Below are 14117 nucleotides of genomic sequence, written 5' to 3'. Positions count from 1 at the left end.
ATGGAAATCAAGAAGGAAATCTAGAACCCATCATAGAAGATGAAGATGAGAATGATGACATCAAGGCTAAAGCAGACCTAGAAGATGAAGAGATTGAAAAAGATTTTGTAGAAGATCTCCTCGCTCAACTTATCACTGTCATGGAAGAGATTAACAATTTGAAAAAGGAAAATAAGGAACTTAAGAAGATAGCACTAGATGGTGACCAAGATCAAAAAAGGGATACAGTTGACCTTGGCAAGCTTCAAGTACTAGAAAGGGATGAAGAGCTTACCAAGCTTAAGAAGGAATTTCATCAAAGCAAAAGAAAGCATCATGAAGAAGTCATATCCGTGACAAATCAATTGACTAAATCAAACAATTAGGAAGATACCTTGTCAAGTAAACTTGAACAAAGGCACAAAAGCTTGAACAAACTTGAAGAAGAGATTGGTCAGTACAAGGTAGAGGTCTCCTCTCTCAAGTCTCAACTACAAGAAGCAAGGAAACAAGCACAAGGAGTTGAAAAAACCATGGAAGCATTGGAAGTCATAGAAGGATAGGTTGATGAAGCAAGAAAGGAAAGAAACACCATGATCTGTCAACTGAAAGTAAAGGATGAAGAAACCTTCAAATTAAAATCTAACATCAAGCTTCTCAAGGCTGAAACATGTAAAGCTACAAGGATCAAGGAAGAAATGGAGAGGAGTCAAGAAAAGAATGAAGAAATCTTCAGAATGAAGTCAGATATCATCTTCCTTAAAATAGAAGCAGATGAAGCTACTCGTGTCAAGGAAGAAACTGAGAAATAGCTTGCTAAGAAGAATAATAAGTGTGAAAGATTGGAAGAAGATATTGTCTTCCTCAGAACAAAGGTTTAAGGGATGAACAAAATCTTGAAGAGATCTAAGGCCTTGGATTACATGCTCAGCTATCACAGATGTCCATTTGATAAATCAGGTCTCGGGTATGCAAGTGAATCCTCAAACAAGAATGATAATGCTTCAAACAAAAGGGATGTGAAGAAGTCAGAAAGAAATGGTGATGCTCCCAGTTCCAGCAAAGGCAAGGAGAAAAATCAAGGCTACACTAGAAGAAGTCATGTTCCAAGAAGAAATTTTGTTCCAAGAAGAAATCCTTCTCCAAGAAGAAATCTTGCTCCAAGAAGAAATGTAGATGATGTCAAAGATGCGAGAGGCAATGGTTATCATCAAAGGATCTCAAGGCAGAAAGGCTTTAGAAGTACATCAAGGAAATCTCCATCTCCCAGGTACCAAAGTTCACTTTTTGGTTATTGTTATTCTTGTATAAACTTTGGTCACATGGAAAAAGACTGTAAAGCATATCACAAAGATAGATATTATGGTCCCCAACCATCTCATAAAGATAAATATTATGGTCCCCAACAATATCCAAGAAACAACTTTGCAAGAAGAAATCATGAATTCTTATTCAAGAACAATGTAGAATGCTTCAAGTGTCATAACATTCGTCATATGGCACGTGATTGTAACTTAACTTAGGCTCTTACACAAACTATAACCATGCAAAAGAAGAAAGTTACACAAGTATGGAGAAGGAAGCAAATACAATCTGAAATTCCATTGAACTCTCCAGCCAACAGCATATGTCATTGGCTTGAATTTTGACAACCTAAGCATTGATGGGAAGAGTCTGCCAAAAGGAGATGATGCATACAGTCAGGGGGAGCCTGTGATCCTTGATCATTATTGCATAAGCTATTAGTGAAAGGGTCCCTATGAAATCCTTGTTGAGCTATATTAACAGTCATTTTTTGATAAAGATCATTTCTCAGCGGTACTCCATTGAAGAATATGATTCTGTAACCATTCTTTGGACTGTTGTTAAATATGCTTTCCACTTAATCACTAAGTAGTATTTGGAGCAATAGAGAAAGTCATCTAATGCTAGAGAAATAGGGCAAATAACTATGGTGCTAATATTACAGATGCTAAATGTCTTGACTCGGGGATTTAATGTGAGAACAGATAAATTATAGACACTAATAGAGGTAATCTTCAAACAAACAGATACATCTGGAATGGAGTTTAAGTAAGAGCAACTAGCAGCATATAACAAACTGAAGCATTGCAAAAAGTTGTAAATCAGCAGAATGATTTTAAAAGACAGTCACAAATTGGATATCTAAATCTGCTAGGGAAATAACTTGCTGAGATATGTACAAGAACACACTGAAAAGATGGCTCATAGAAAGGATAATTTTGTGCAGTCAAATTTAACTTATGCTAAGACTGGTCATTGAGAAAATATAGCAACAGTAAGGCACAACCTCTCACCACTTCATCCAAATGTAGTAATGTTGAATACTGGATGGAAGTGCCTTAAGGAGAAGCACAAAGACACAAAGGAACTCGGATATGAAGAAAGATAACAAGAAATAAAAGTTTAGTGGCATTTTTCTCTTGATTCGGACTATGAAGGCCTCTCAATTCTGACTATGGAGATAAAAATCTGGATTGAAGCATAAAAACCTGAACTTGGAAACTTGGTGTATGGCTATTTGCAATCTGATTGAAAGCATTGAAGTAGAGCATCTTTAAGCATTGTTGAAGCCATGATAAAGTAGTTATGAGACATGAAGAGGGAATAATGTGCTAATTGATGATAAAGCATCAATCCTTCTATCTTGAGTAAAAATAAGAAGAGCACTATGACAGGGGGAGTCACAGACCCATGAAGATCTACCATTCATGAAGAACATAAGCAGTTTGATAGGGGGAGTCCCAGAGCACTCCTTTGCCATTGATGTCAAAGGGGGAGAGAAGAAGAATATTTCCATCAATAACAAAAGGGGGCATTGTTGACCTAGATTGTCATTGACGTGAATATGGCAATATTATAGATACTAAATGATGATATGAAGCCAAGGGGAAGCTGAGCAAATCCATGAAGAGACAAGAGCAAGGCCATCAGGATAGTCAAGCCATAAGCAAGAGTCTGTTAATGAAGGAGTTAACAAAGGAGGCATATCAAGGTATATTGTAGAATATCAGAGCAAGAGAGGCATGTCAGAAAAGGCAAAAGTCATCAAGGTATGAAGGCATCAAGAGGAGGTCATTGAAAGACATTGCAAAGCCAAAGGAAGACATTGGAACAAGAGGAGCCACATTGGAGCAAGAGGAGCCATATCGGAGGAGCATTGCATGTAATACATGCCCAAGAAGAATCAAGAGGAAGCATCGAGTAGACAACGCCATTAGAGGAGCAAATAGAGTTATCGGAGGAGCAAAAAGTGGACAGAGCCATTGGAGGAAGCAATCAGAGCTATTGGAGCCATCGGAGGAAGCAGACGGGGTTATCAAAGCAAGAATGCCACAAAAGGGTTATATGCATGTATTAACACTATCATAGGCAGAAGACTCCTATATATATGAATTTACACTAAAAGAGGCGGTAAAAACACACACACACACACACACACAGATATATATATATATATATATATATATATATATATATATGCATTTAACACTATCGGCGGCAAAAACCTATACATATATGCAAATACACTATCAGAGCGGAAAGGTAGAGTTTATATATGTGTGAGCAGAATACACTATCGGAGATGGAAATCACAGTTGCATTGGAATACACTATCAGAGCAGGCACACACACACACACACACACACACATATATATATATATATATATCGGCGACAGTGAAATCGGCGGTTCGGCTATGTGCCATCACACCAAACCCCCGACAGTGACATATATTATATATATATATCTATATATATACATATATATATATATATATATATATATAAATAGATATATATATATATATATATATATATATATATATATATATATATATATATATATATATATATATATATCGGAAATATGTTAATCGGCGGTTCAGTTATGGGCCATCACCCCAAACCCCCGATTGCGATACATATATATGCGAACCCATTGCAACATTGTGTTATGGGTTAATAATGTATCGCATCCACCCATCGCAATGATACACAAAGGGTTTTCCTCCTACAAGCGTCAATTGTGATTGCAAGACCAGACCCGATGCAACATTATAGTCGGGCTCAATACGATATCGCATCCGCTATATCGCAAGTGTGTAAGGTCTTGCCATGGATCTGATGGAGTTATCAACTACTACCTAATATAAGATCGCGTCCAGTGGAGAATTGGCCATCAGCTATCAGCGATGTCATGAGCCTGACTGCCGATTGCGATTGCACATTGGATCTGATGCAGTTATAGAATCAGGTGAATTAAATTTGAAGTCTGCCCTTAAGCGATTCGGTCGTGTTTTTTTCATATAACTCTATGTATTCAATTTTTTTATTGCACGAGGTTTTTAGGCCAAAGAGGCATATGAAATGCACCCGATAGTTCAGGAGGCCTGAAAAATAGTTCAGTAGGCTGAATCATGGCAATTGCGATTGCGATTGGGACGTGGCATCTCCGTTAAACTGTAAAGTCCTGTGTATGTCCATGATGATTGAAAAAAGGAGCATTGTTACAATTTTAACTTGGAATGTGTGTTCTCTGTGTATCATCTGGTCCTCGCCATTGAAGCAACGTGTCTCGGGATTGTTGGCGAGCACAAAGAAATAAAGGAAGCCATATCGACCAAGGATGGAAGCCGAAGGATCAAGCAATGTAGAGGAAACTACAGAGACCGAGGAGGAAGCCAAAGAGCCAGCAAAAGATAGACAGAGGCATGAGGAATGCATAAAAGATAGGAAAAACAAATAACAGAGAGTTGTTGAACGATGTTGAAACAGTTGGAGGAAATAGAGGCAGCTGGAGTAAGGTCCAGCAGAACAAGAAAGGGTCGAAGGACCAAGAGGGTAGGAGGCACTCAAAGGAAGAGCATCACTGTTGATTGTATCACCCTGTGAAAGACTCAAACCTATGATGAACTAATCAAGTATACAATGGAGTGTGAAGAATAACTCTGTGATGTAATGAATAAAGTTTTGTCTAACATTGTTTGAAGGGAGAAGTAGCCAGCAGAGAAGCAGTCATGTTGAAGCATTCACTGTGACATTAGAATAGATGCTTGAACAGAAAGTTGTTCTTTATGCAGAACTTAGTGCAGCTAACAGTAGACTGACTAAAGCTGTGTGAAGACATTATCAGAGAGCATGAAGGCTATTGGAGACTCTGTGTGGACAGTATGAAGAGTTGTAAAGACTCCTTCATAAGAAGTTTGGTTGTCATTAATGTTGTAGCATGGAGACTATAGTGAACCTGTATACAGACAGAACTCAGTAATGAAGAGTTCTGAAAGTAGAACATTACTATCAAATTTTCCGTGACAAGATTGGGTCGGAAACCTTGGGGCTGGTGCCTTAGAAGTAAGTTGGATTGGAGTCCTTGGGGGTTGGTGCCTCAGAAATAAGAAGGATTGGAGTCCTTTGGATTGGTGCCTTAGAAGTAAGAAGGATTGGTGTCCTTGGGACTGGCGTCTCAGGAACTAGAAGGATTGAAGTCCTTGGGAGTTGGTGCTCCTAAGTCCAAGATTGTTGCCTTAGTGAAATAAGTTGGAGCTCTAGAGGTTGGAGCCTCACAAAAGTCTAAGTTGGTGCTTGGCAATTGATTGCAACCACTTATATGTTGTATATGTTTTACTGCAAAGATTATATTAATAAAAGAATTTATTCTTGTTGTTCATCTTGTGTTCTAAATATAAATGTTTTAACTGGTAAAACATTAGTCGGAAAAAGAAATACTAATTCAACCTCCCTCCCCCCCAATGTTTCCAACACCATCCACCTAATAATTATTGATGATTAAATTAAAATTGTGGAAACTCTATTCCAAAACAAACACCAATCCATAGTCAAAACACTTACTACATGATACATCTCACTTTGCTAAATGTTATAAATTAAAAAAAAAAAAAAAAACACTAACTAAATTCGAATTATTATTGTTAAATGATAAAAACAATTAATAAGTTAAACACCTACTTGAATTATTATGGTTAAATAATAAAAATAATTAATAGGTTAAACACATACTTTATGCAAGAAGTAACTAATAATAATAATAATAATTATATATATATATATATAAACTAATATAATATTAAAAATTAATTTCAAAATTTAATGTAAAAACATTTTCATAATACAATCTGAATAAGAGTTTAGATATATATATCAAATTTTATTTTGGATTTAAGTTTATACATATCCAATTTTATTTTAAATTTCAAAATGAAAATTAATCCATCGTATATTAAACTAGCAATAAATACAAGGCTATTAGAGATTGTGTATTTATTTGGTCAAAACATTAGTGAAATAAAAATGTTATAAAATAAAATCAAACTAAATATCTATAAAATATTTTGGTTTTGAAATGAGTTATGGTTTTTGGGAAGTGGTTTGGTTAAGTGGTAAATATCTATGGTTAAGAATCTTGTTATATTGTAAGTATTAAGTATAAATTTAAAAAATGTTATAAAATTAAATTAAAATAAAAATATTTATAAAATATTTTGATTCTCAAATAAGTTATCATGTGGGATCACTTGGAAAATTAAAAAAAAAAAATTTTACTTTTAAATATAGATTTTAAATACCCTGGATGCGGGTGATTTGTGAGACGGGACAGGAGTGGGTGGCTGGACACATGCCGCCCCTCGGCCATCACGTGGCACCCACAGCGAACAGTTGGAAAGGACGAGGGAGGTTTAAGGCGAGGGGACTTGGGACAGTTAATGCCCGGAGAACGTATTCGACCCAGCGGAAGGCAGCAGTAATGGCGGATGGGATCCCGAGCAGGGTAGGTGAGGAGGCTGAGAATAAAACAGGGTATGAGCAGGGAATGTTGGTAGTTATGCAGTCGGCTGGCCTCTCTGTCATTGTTGAGATTCCTTCTCAGACGGACGGGTTCATCACGTGGTCGGCTCTGGCAGCAGAAAGTCTGGTTCATTTTGTGGTCTGCTGGAATTCTCATCCCTCAATGGTGAGACCTCGACAGCGTATGCTCAGCCGTCGAGGCTCTTCCAGAGGAGGGGTCTCACGCAGGAATGAAGGGGACAGTGCTGGGCATTGTTGCCACTGCAATCTTGCCAGCTCTATTGGAGCCACCCCCCTACACTCCAGTCAATTCATGGATGCAGGGGCATCAGGCTCGGCCACCTTGCCAGCCTTTGGTTCCACCATCTTCAATTTTACCAGCTCAACAAATAACCCAAGGATCAGCGCGCATGTTTCAATTCTGTTTATTGAGAATGCTCCAGATGATGATGACCCCATGGAGGTTCAGGGGCAAAGGATGCAAGTCAACCCAGGGGAAGCAGAGTAGGCTCCGGAAGCTGATATGGAGCAGGAAGCAAAGGTACCGGCTACAGACCCGGAAAATGCCAAGCATACTCAGAATGTTCCAAAGGCGGAAATAGGGGAAGAGGCAGCGACCTCTCCAACTGATGCTGATCGGGAATACTATGGATGGTGCCTAATTGTGGAAGAGCAACCAGATGAATGAAGGCGCCCGCGCTCAAGGTTCGCTTGGTCGCTCAAGGTTCAGTTATAGTCTTTGGCGTTTTCTGTTTTGTTATCTCTGTCATGTAATTTTTGTTAATGATGTGGGCAAAAGCAGTCTCCCCTGCGAGGGAGGAAATGGATGGCACCCCTTTTTGTCTGATGCCCCTGCGTGGGCCTACGTCTATGGTCAGCCTTGGTTTTTTAGATTGTCGCCCCTGCGCGGGCTTGCAGCGATGGTCAGTCTCAGTCTCGGTCTCAATCTGGTGCCCCTGCGTGGGCTAGAGCATGCTTTTGTGTCTGATGCATTATCGGCTCTCGGGTGGGATACCCAGAGCCTGTCTCACACTGGTTTCGCCATGATGTATTTTCGACCTTTGTATATATTTTAATAGATTAGTTTTTTTACCGAGAAAAAAAAAATATAGATTTTAAATACAATTCAATTTAAAACCACATAAAAATAGTCATCACATGAAGTGTCTTAACAATGCACCCTTCACTATCCAAAGAAAGCCAAATGAGTTTTTTATTTTTAAAATATTCAATTTAATATATATTTTTTTCAAAACTTTAATAAACTTCATAGAATCTTTAAAATTTTCAAAACTAATTGAAAATCAAAGTTTTTTTACCAAAATCAAAAGCAATATAATATAAGAAACATACAACAACAAATATTATCCCACTTTATTAGAAATTTCCTAATTTGTAAATAGACTACGTTACAATATCATAAACTAATAACATGGCTTACCAATACCATGTGTCCAAAAAACCATAACTCAATTCATATGATAAACTCTTACATATTTAATAAATCTCTTAAATTATTAATAATGGTAAACTCCATATATTTTTAAAAACCAACAACTTAATCCATCCATTTTCTATGATACAAAATAAATAAACTTATTTTATTTATATTTTATAAATATTTTTATATTATAAAATCAGTGAGTGTATTTTTTATTTTTATTTTATATTTTATAGTTATAAATTTCAATAAAGCAAAAATCCTCTCATGGAGCATTAATAATCATCAAATTAAACGATAACTTTCAAAAAACTAACATCGAAAAATTTTACGTATTGATTTAGGGATGTTAAAAAAACCTATGTATTGAAAAAAAAAAAAAAAAAAAAAAAAAAAAATAATATATATATATATATATATATATATATATATATATATATATATATATTTCTTAAAATAGTATTTGAAATATATAATCTGATATAATAATATTATGTATTATAGAGCGGGGTTTGATGTGTTGTAAATGGAGAGGGTTGGAGGGAAGCGAACTACAGGGGAAGCGAACTGAGCTAGGATTAGCAATAGGGTATCAGTGTTGGTTACCATGGAGGGGCGAGGAGGGGGGAGTTCCACTCCCTCCTACAGTCATGCAGTTTTGAACCGCTTCAAGAAACCAATGGAGGCAGAAACTGGGAGTATCAACATAGAAAAACAGAAAAACATTAGAGCATAGGAACAGGCAGAGAATCATGAGGAAGTCAGAAAAGAGAAGGGAACAGGCGGAGGCAGTCCGAGAGTTGAGCACAAGAATATGACAGGACTTTGTAAACCTAGGTCAACCATCACACCCCGAGTTGTATTAAGTGATCCAGTGCTACAGGTGCACAAGGATCACATGGTGGCTTATGCAGTAATATGCAAATTTATGGGGATATGGCCAATAGAGAAGGCTTTGTGTTATAGACATATTTGGGCACTACAACCGCAATCATATATGTCGATAAACCAAGGGCTCTTTAACCCCTAAAAGTGTTGTTTCATATCCTAAAGGATCATGGTCAACTGATTACATCATTTCCCAGAAGTTCCACCTGAAAAACCACTCAGAACTGGCCAAAACTGGACCATATTGACTGCTCCATGGTCAAGGTGTGATGCATCTCACCTGCTACACATGGGAAGTACAATGCATACTGAAAAGGCCTTCTGTAGGGTGTGATGAGCGAGAATAGACAAGTGTCCAAGATGGTTTGCTAAGTGGATGCTCATGGAATCTTCTAGAAACTTCTCCTATGACACTTGCCTCTCTGAATTCACCAAGGGATAAGTAAGAGATCATGAAATCTCCAAGTGGAACTAAGAACTATCAGTGAAATGACACTAATCAAAAACCCAGAAGCTAACTCACCCCTCTGCAAACATTTATATGTGGATCCCTCATCTGAGAGATCTAAAGGCTGGAATTTTGTAATTTGTAAGGAAGTGTTGTTGGTTTCTCTTTGAGACATTGCATTGTTGGGTGATCTTGCTTTTCATGAGGTGAAGAGGGCATTCATGATGGGAGGATGATGCTGGATCAGACAGATGGGTTGTAATCCTCTCTTCTACTTCTACTATCAATAAAGTTATTTGAGTTTTCCTCCATATACTTGTGTAATTTTGAATCTTGCTATTTGTGAATGCAATTGTATCGTTAATGTAGTTGTAATTCTGCATTGTTTATGGTATTATAGATCTCTATGCTTTGATGGTGTTCTGTTGCTTTTCCTCTACAGGTGTTCTTTAAAGAGGGACAAGTGAGAAAGGAGTAGCAGGCTCTATCAAAGGAGAGAGGAAACAAACAAGGAGCCAAGTGAAAGATTCAAGTTGGTGCTCTTTGCTTCTCTCTTATCTATCATACATAAAGGAAAACACAAGTTACTTTGAATTGCTTGTTTCTAAGATAGCTACCTGTCTTAGTGGGACTAGCAGATCAAATAGACACTAGTTTTCCCGGAAACAAAATGGCGACTCCACTAGGGAGTGAATAGTTTGTTTGTTTGTTACTGTTGTTTGCTTTATAAACTACAGACGGAGACTGAAGTTAAGCCAGCTAGCCTTCGAACTGCTTTTGCTATGAAATTGCAAAGTAGATCAATGTTGCTTCAGTCAATCTCCGGGTTTGTTTATGAACTGAACATCTGACTTGCAAACATCCTAAGTGCCCTTGTGGTAGCTCATTAACCTCATAAGATCATACCCTTATACCTTTTTTTTACTGTCCATCATTACTCAGACTAAATCACTGAACTTAGGTGCAAATTTTGAGCAAAAACCAAGCTCAGTTTCACTCCCTGGTCCATCACATTGTCTGTAACTGTGCAACCTAGATGCATCGCACCTCCCGTGTGTTACAGGTGAGATGCATCCCTGTTTCCCTGTGTTGTAGGTGCGATGATTGAGTGATATTGTTTCTATCTCTAGAATTTGGTTTTTTACTCCTTGTTTTCAACTTTATTCAGTAATTTTGCTGCATATGATCAATATATCATTGTTGAAGCCTTCTTCCTTTACATTATTCAGCCTTCGTTGATCAGGAATTGTGAATGTTTTTTTATGTATTTTTAATCATTTACAGTCCTCCTTTGCAAAAAGTATCTTAATCGAACTGTCGTCTTTTGATTCAAAAGTGTTGTAACTGTTGTTTTGAGTCAAGAAGAAGAATGTCATAAAGTCTCCTCTTCTAGATAGTTGATTGTACTTTTGTCATTGTATTTGATTTGAATTGTCAATATTTGAAGTGTCGAAAGCAGTTTTCCATTCGAAATTGAAAGTGTCGCCTTAGTCTTCCTTTCATTTTGAAAAGAAATTGTTAAAATGTCGCTTTGAAGAAAATAGTTCAAATCTGTACTTAGTTTTCCTTTTTGGCATTCTCACATTAAGGAAACGGAAAGAAAAAAAATACATACATGTGCATTTGCATTTTGACTGCATGCGAAATTTGATTTAGGATAGTGCATTTAGTGTGTGCTCTATGCTCTCTGCTGAAAGAAAAAATCATAATCTTCTTTCCTTTGTAGCTAGTATTTTCATTGCAAAAAGAACATAAATGACTCTTTATCATTTTAGATTGAATATTTACAAATTTTACTTCTAAATCACGCGGTGAACCTTGAAAGACAAACTTCAAAGAAAGATCAACTATAAAATAAACCTCAATGAACATAAAAATGCTTTGGAACCTAATGCACAACATCTAGAAGTCTAGGCTAGAGACGTGTTCCGGCGTCGTAAAACTTGGTAACTATCGTTTTCATCGAAGGTTAGGTGATTCCTCCTCTTCGATACGACAAGTGCTAGTATGGACTTGTGCTCCCCGTACTGTCGAGTATATATTGGGAGACCACAATAGGCTGATATCCTTTATCCTTAGGAAGTTGTGTCTGTCGCCCTATGGATCGCAATGCACTAAACACAGCATTCGGGAAGACTGATCGTCGTACGTAAAGTCCTTGGTAATTTCTCTTTAATTTACCACCAAGGTGTATATTGCAGTTTTGCGATTGATTTGGTAATCCCTCTATCTAGATTTCCAGAGTAGTCACTTTCGTTCCTTTTTAACCCCTTAAAAGAAAAGGTCCATCTAAGCACTTACCACTTCAGGCTCATTAAAAATCGAAGGCGACTAGAGTCACCTTTAGCTTTTTCTCGACTCTTAAAAATTGAAAAAGAAAGTTGTGTCAAAGCGTCATAAAATTCATTTAATTCAGAATAACATTTTCCCCTTTTAAATTTTGAGTTGATCAAGTAATCCGCAATCGTGGAAGAAATTCAATCAAAACCTCGTTGTTCACGGAGGCTAGCGAGTCAACCATCTTTGACTATGGAAATGAAACCATTTCGAGCGAAACAGTCCCATTTAACTGAGTCCACCTCTCTTGGTTTATTTGAAACTTGTGTTTCAACATCATCAGAGACTACAGTTACTCCGATCATTTTTGGTACATCTGTCTTTACAGAAGAAGTTCCGCAGTTACAAGAGGAAATTAGAACTGATCCTACTGTAACGGTAGACGCCTCTATACCTAAAAGAGCCCCATTTATAGCTGATCCAGAAACTGAAGTTCACTCACCCGAACATCTGGGAGTTGACTTCCAGAATTCAGAAGGTGTCACCCCTCCAGTATTTGTTGAGCAGAAACTATACTTTCTTCGGCCCTAGAAATATTTTACGGACCTGACAATCTACCTCTTCCACCTGGACTGATTGCTATAGAAGAAGTTGTAGAGGATCTTCTATCCAATACTCCATTACATTTTGGAGCTAGGATCCACTTGTACCCTTCTGTTCCTGAAGTTAGTTCTTTCAATCATCCTTCATCGCAAGTTCCTGTCGAATCGCTAGGAAATATTTTGGATAGACTAAATATGTCTGAACAACTATCAACATCTAGGACTGTGTCATCAGATACAGCGACAACAGAACTTCATGCTACCACTACTACGATGTTTGTTGGTATACCATCTGTCCCAACTAGTTATCAATCACTAGATGGAGTCCACCCAGGGACTGTTTTGACGGCATGGCCTGTTCCCATTGCTTCTTCCGGGATCCTATCTGGAATCTCTTATGTTGAAGCTCAACAAATTGATCCTACATACCAGTTCCATTTGGGTAGCCCAGTCTTCAAAGACCCATCTATCCTTTGAGCATTGGATTACCACCATATCGGGTGCAGTATGCTTTTTCATTGTTCCCTCTTGGAGAACAACCGTATGAGAGCTCACAATAAAATTCAGGTCAAACTGGAATTACATCTGGTGGTTGGATACCAATACTGCCTCAACAACCAAGGGTTGTATATTCAATACAACCAACCCAGCCTGTGTCAAATATTACCACTACGCCTACTATTGTGACTGTGTCGCAAGTACAAGCACAGCCTATTGTATGTCAACCTCAAATTTCTCAAGTTGTAGTACAATAGCCTCTTGTCACTACAACTCCACCAAAATCTCAAATTAGTGTTTCCTTAACTAGAATGACTCAGGCTCAAACAGGTTATATGACTCTGTTAGCCTCCTATTGCAACAGGTGTTCATCTTTCATGATTGACAGTTGAAAGTGCCAAATATGTCATACTTTGCATGTTGCAATGCTCCATATTTCCAAAAGAGGCCAAAGAAGAGGCCATGAAAGTGTGCCAGTCTAAATGCCACTGCTGTATTCCAATTTTGATGAGTTATTCCTTGTTAAATAATTTTCTATTAAGGGAAGGCCAAACAACTTAATCTTGGTTTCCCTAGGTTTCAATTTCTTGTTCTAAAATATAGAGAATGAAAATCTGTCCAAATAGTTTAATCTTGGCAGATTTGTAGATAGGTAGAGAAACAAAGGAGCCCAACTGCTTAATCTGGGCCCTTGGAAGAAATAAGTGTAGATTTAGATAGGAGGACAGCAAAAAGAAAAAAGGATAATCAGGGTCTGCAAGTCCAAGTGCACCCATGCAAAAAGAAGAAAAAATGTTAGGTAAGTAGGCTGGGTAAGTAGTTTTGTGGTTGCAGAATCAAGCTAGGTGATCCATTTCATGCTTTTTAATGCTATAACTATTCAGATCACAGGTATAAGGAAATTCCCCTTTGGAAGAGCTCAAGCGAGGCATGTCTAATTCCCCTTTCTTCTAAATCCCCAAATCACTCACTAACATCCCCTTGAGGACTTTGGGATCTGCCCAACCAGTCCTGTTATTACTTCATTTTTGTAAAATACCAAGTCAAGCTTTGACTTTCTTCAGTGAAAAGAAGCCACATTTCTTGTGTAAAATCATGTCTCCACAGTCCATTCACTTCCTATGTCTAAGTTTCAGCTCACAAACTTAGCCTCTCCC

Source organism: Pinus tabuliformis, chromosome 2_1 (assembly GCF_031772625.1).
Source record: "Pinus tabuliformis cultivar Carrire ecotype Pingquan chromosome 2_1, CPIR1, whole genome shotgun sequence".
Classification (NCBI taxonomy): Eukaryota; Viridiplantae; Streptophyta; class Pinopsida; order Pinales; family Pinaceae; genus Pinus; species Pinus tabuliformis.
Note: the sequence above shows the minus strand (reverse complement) of the source record.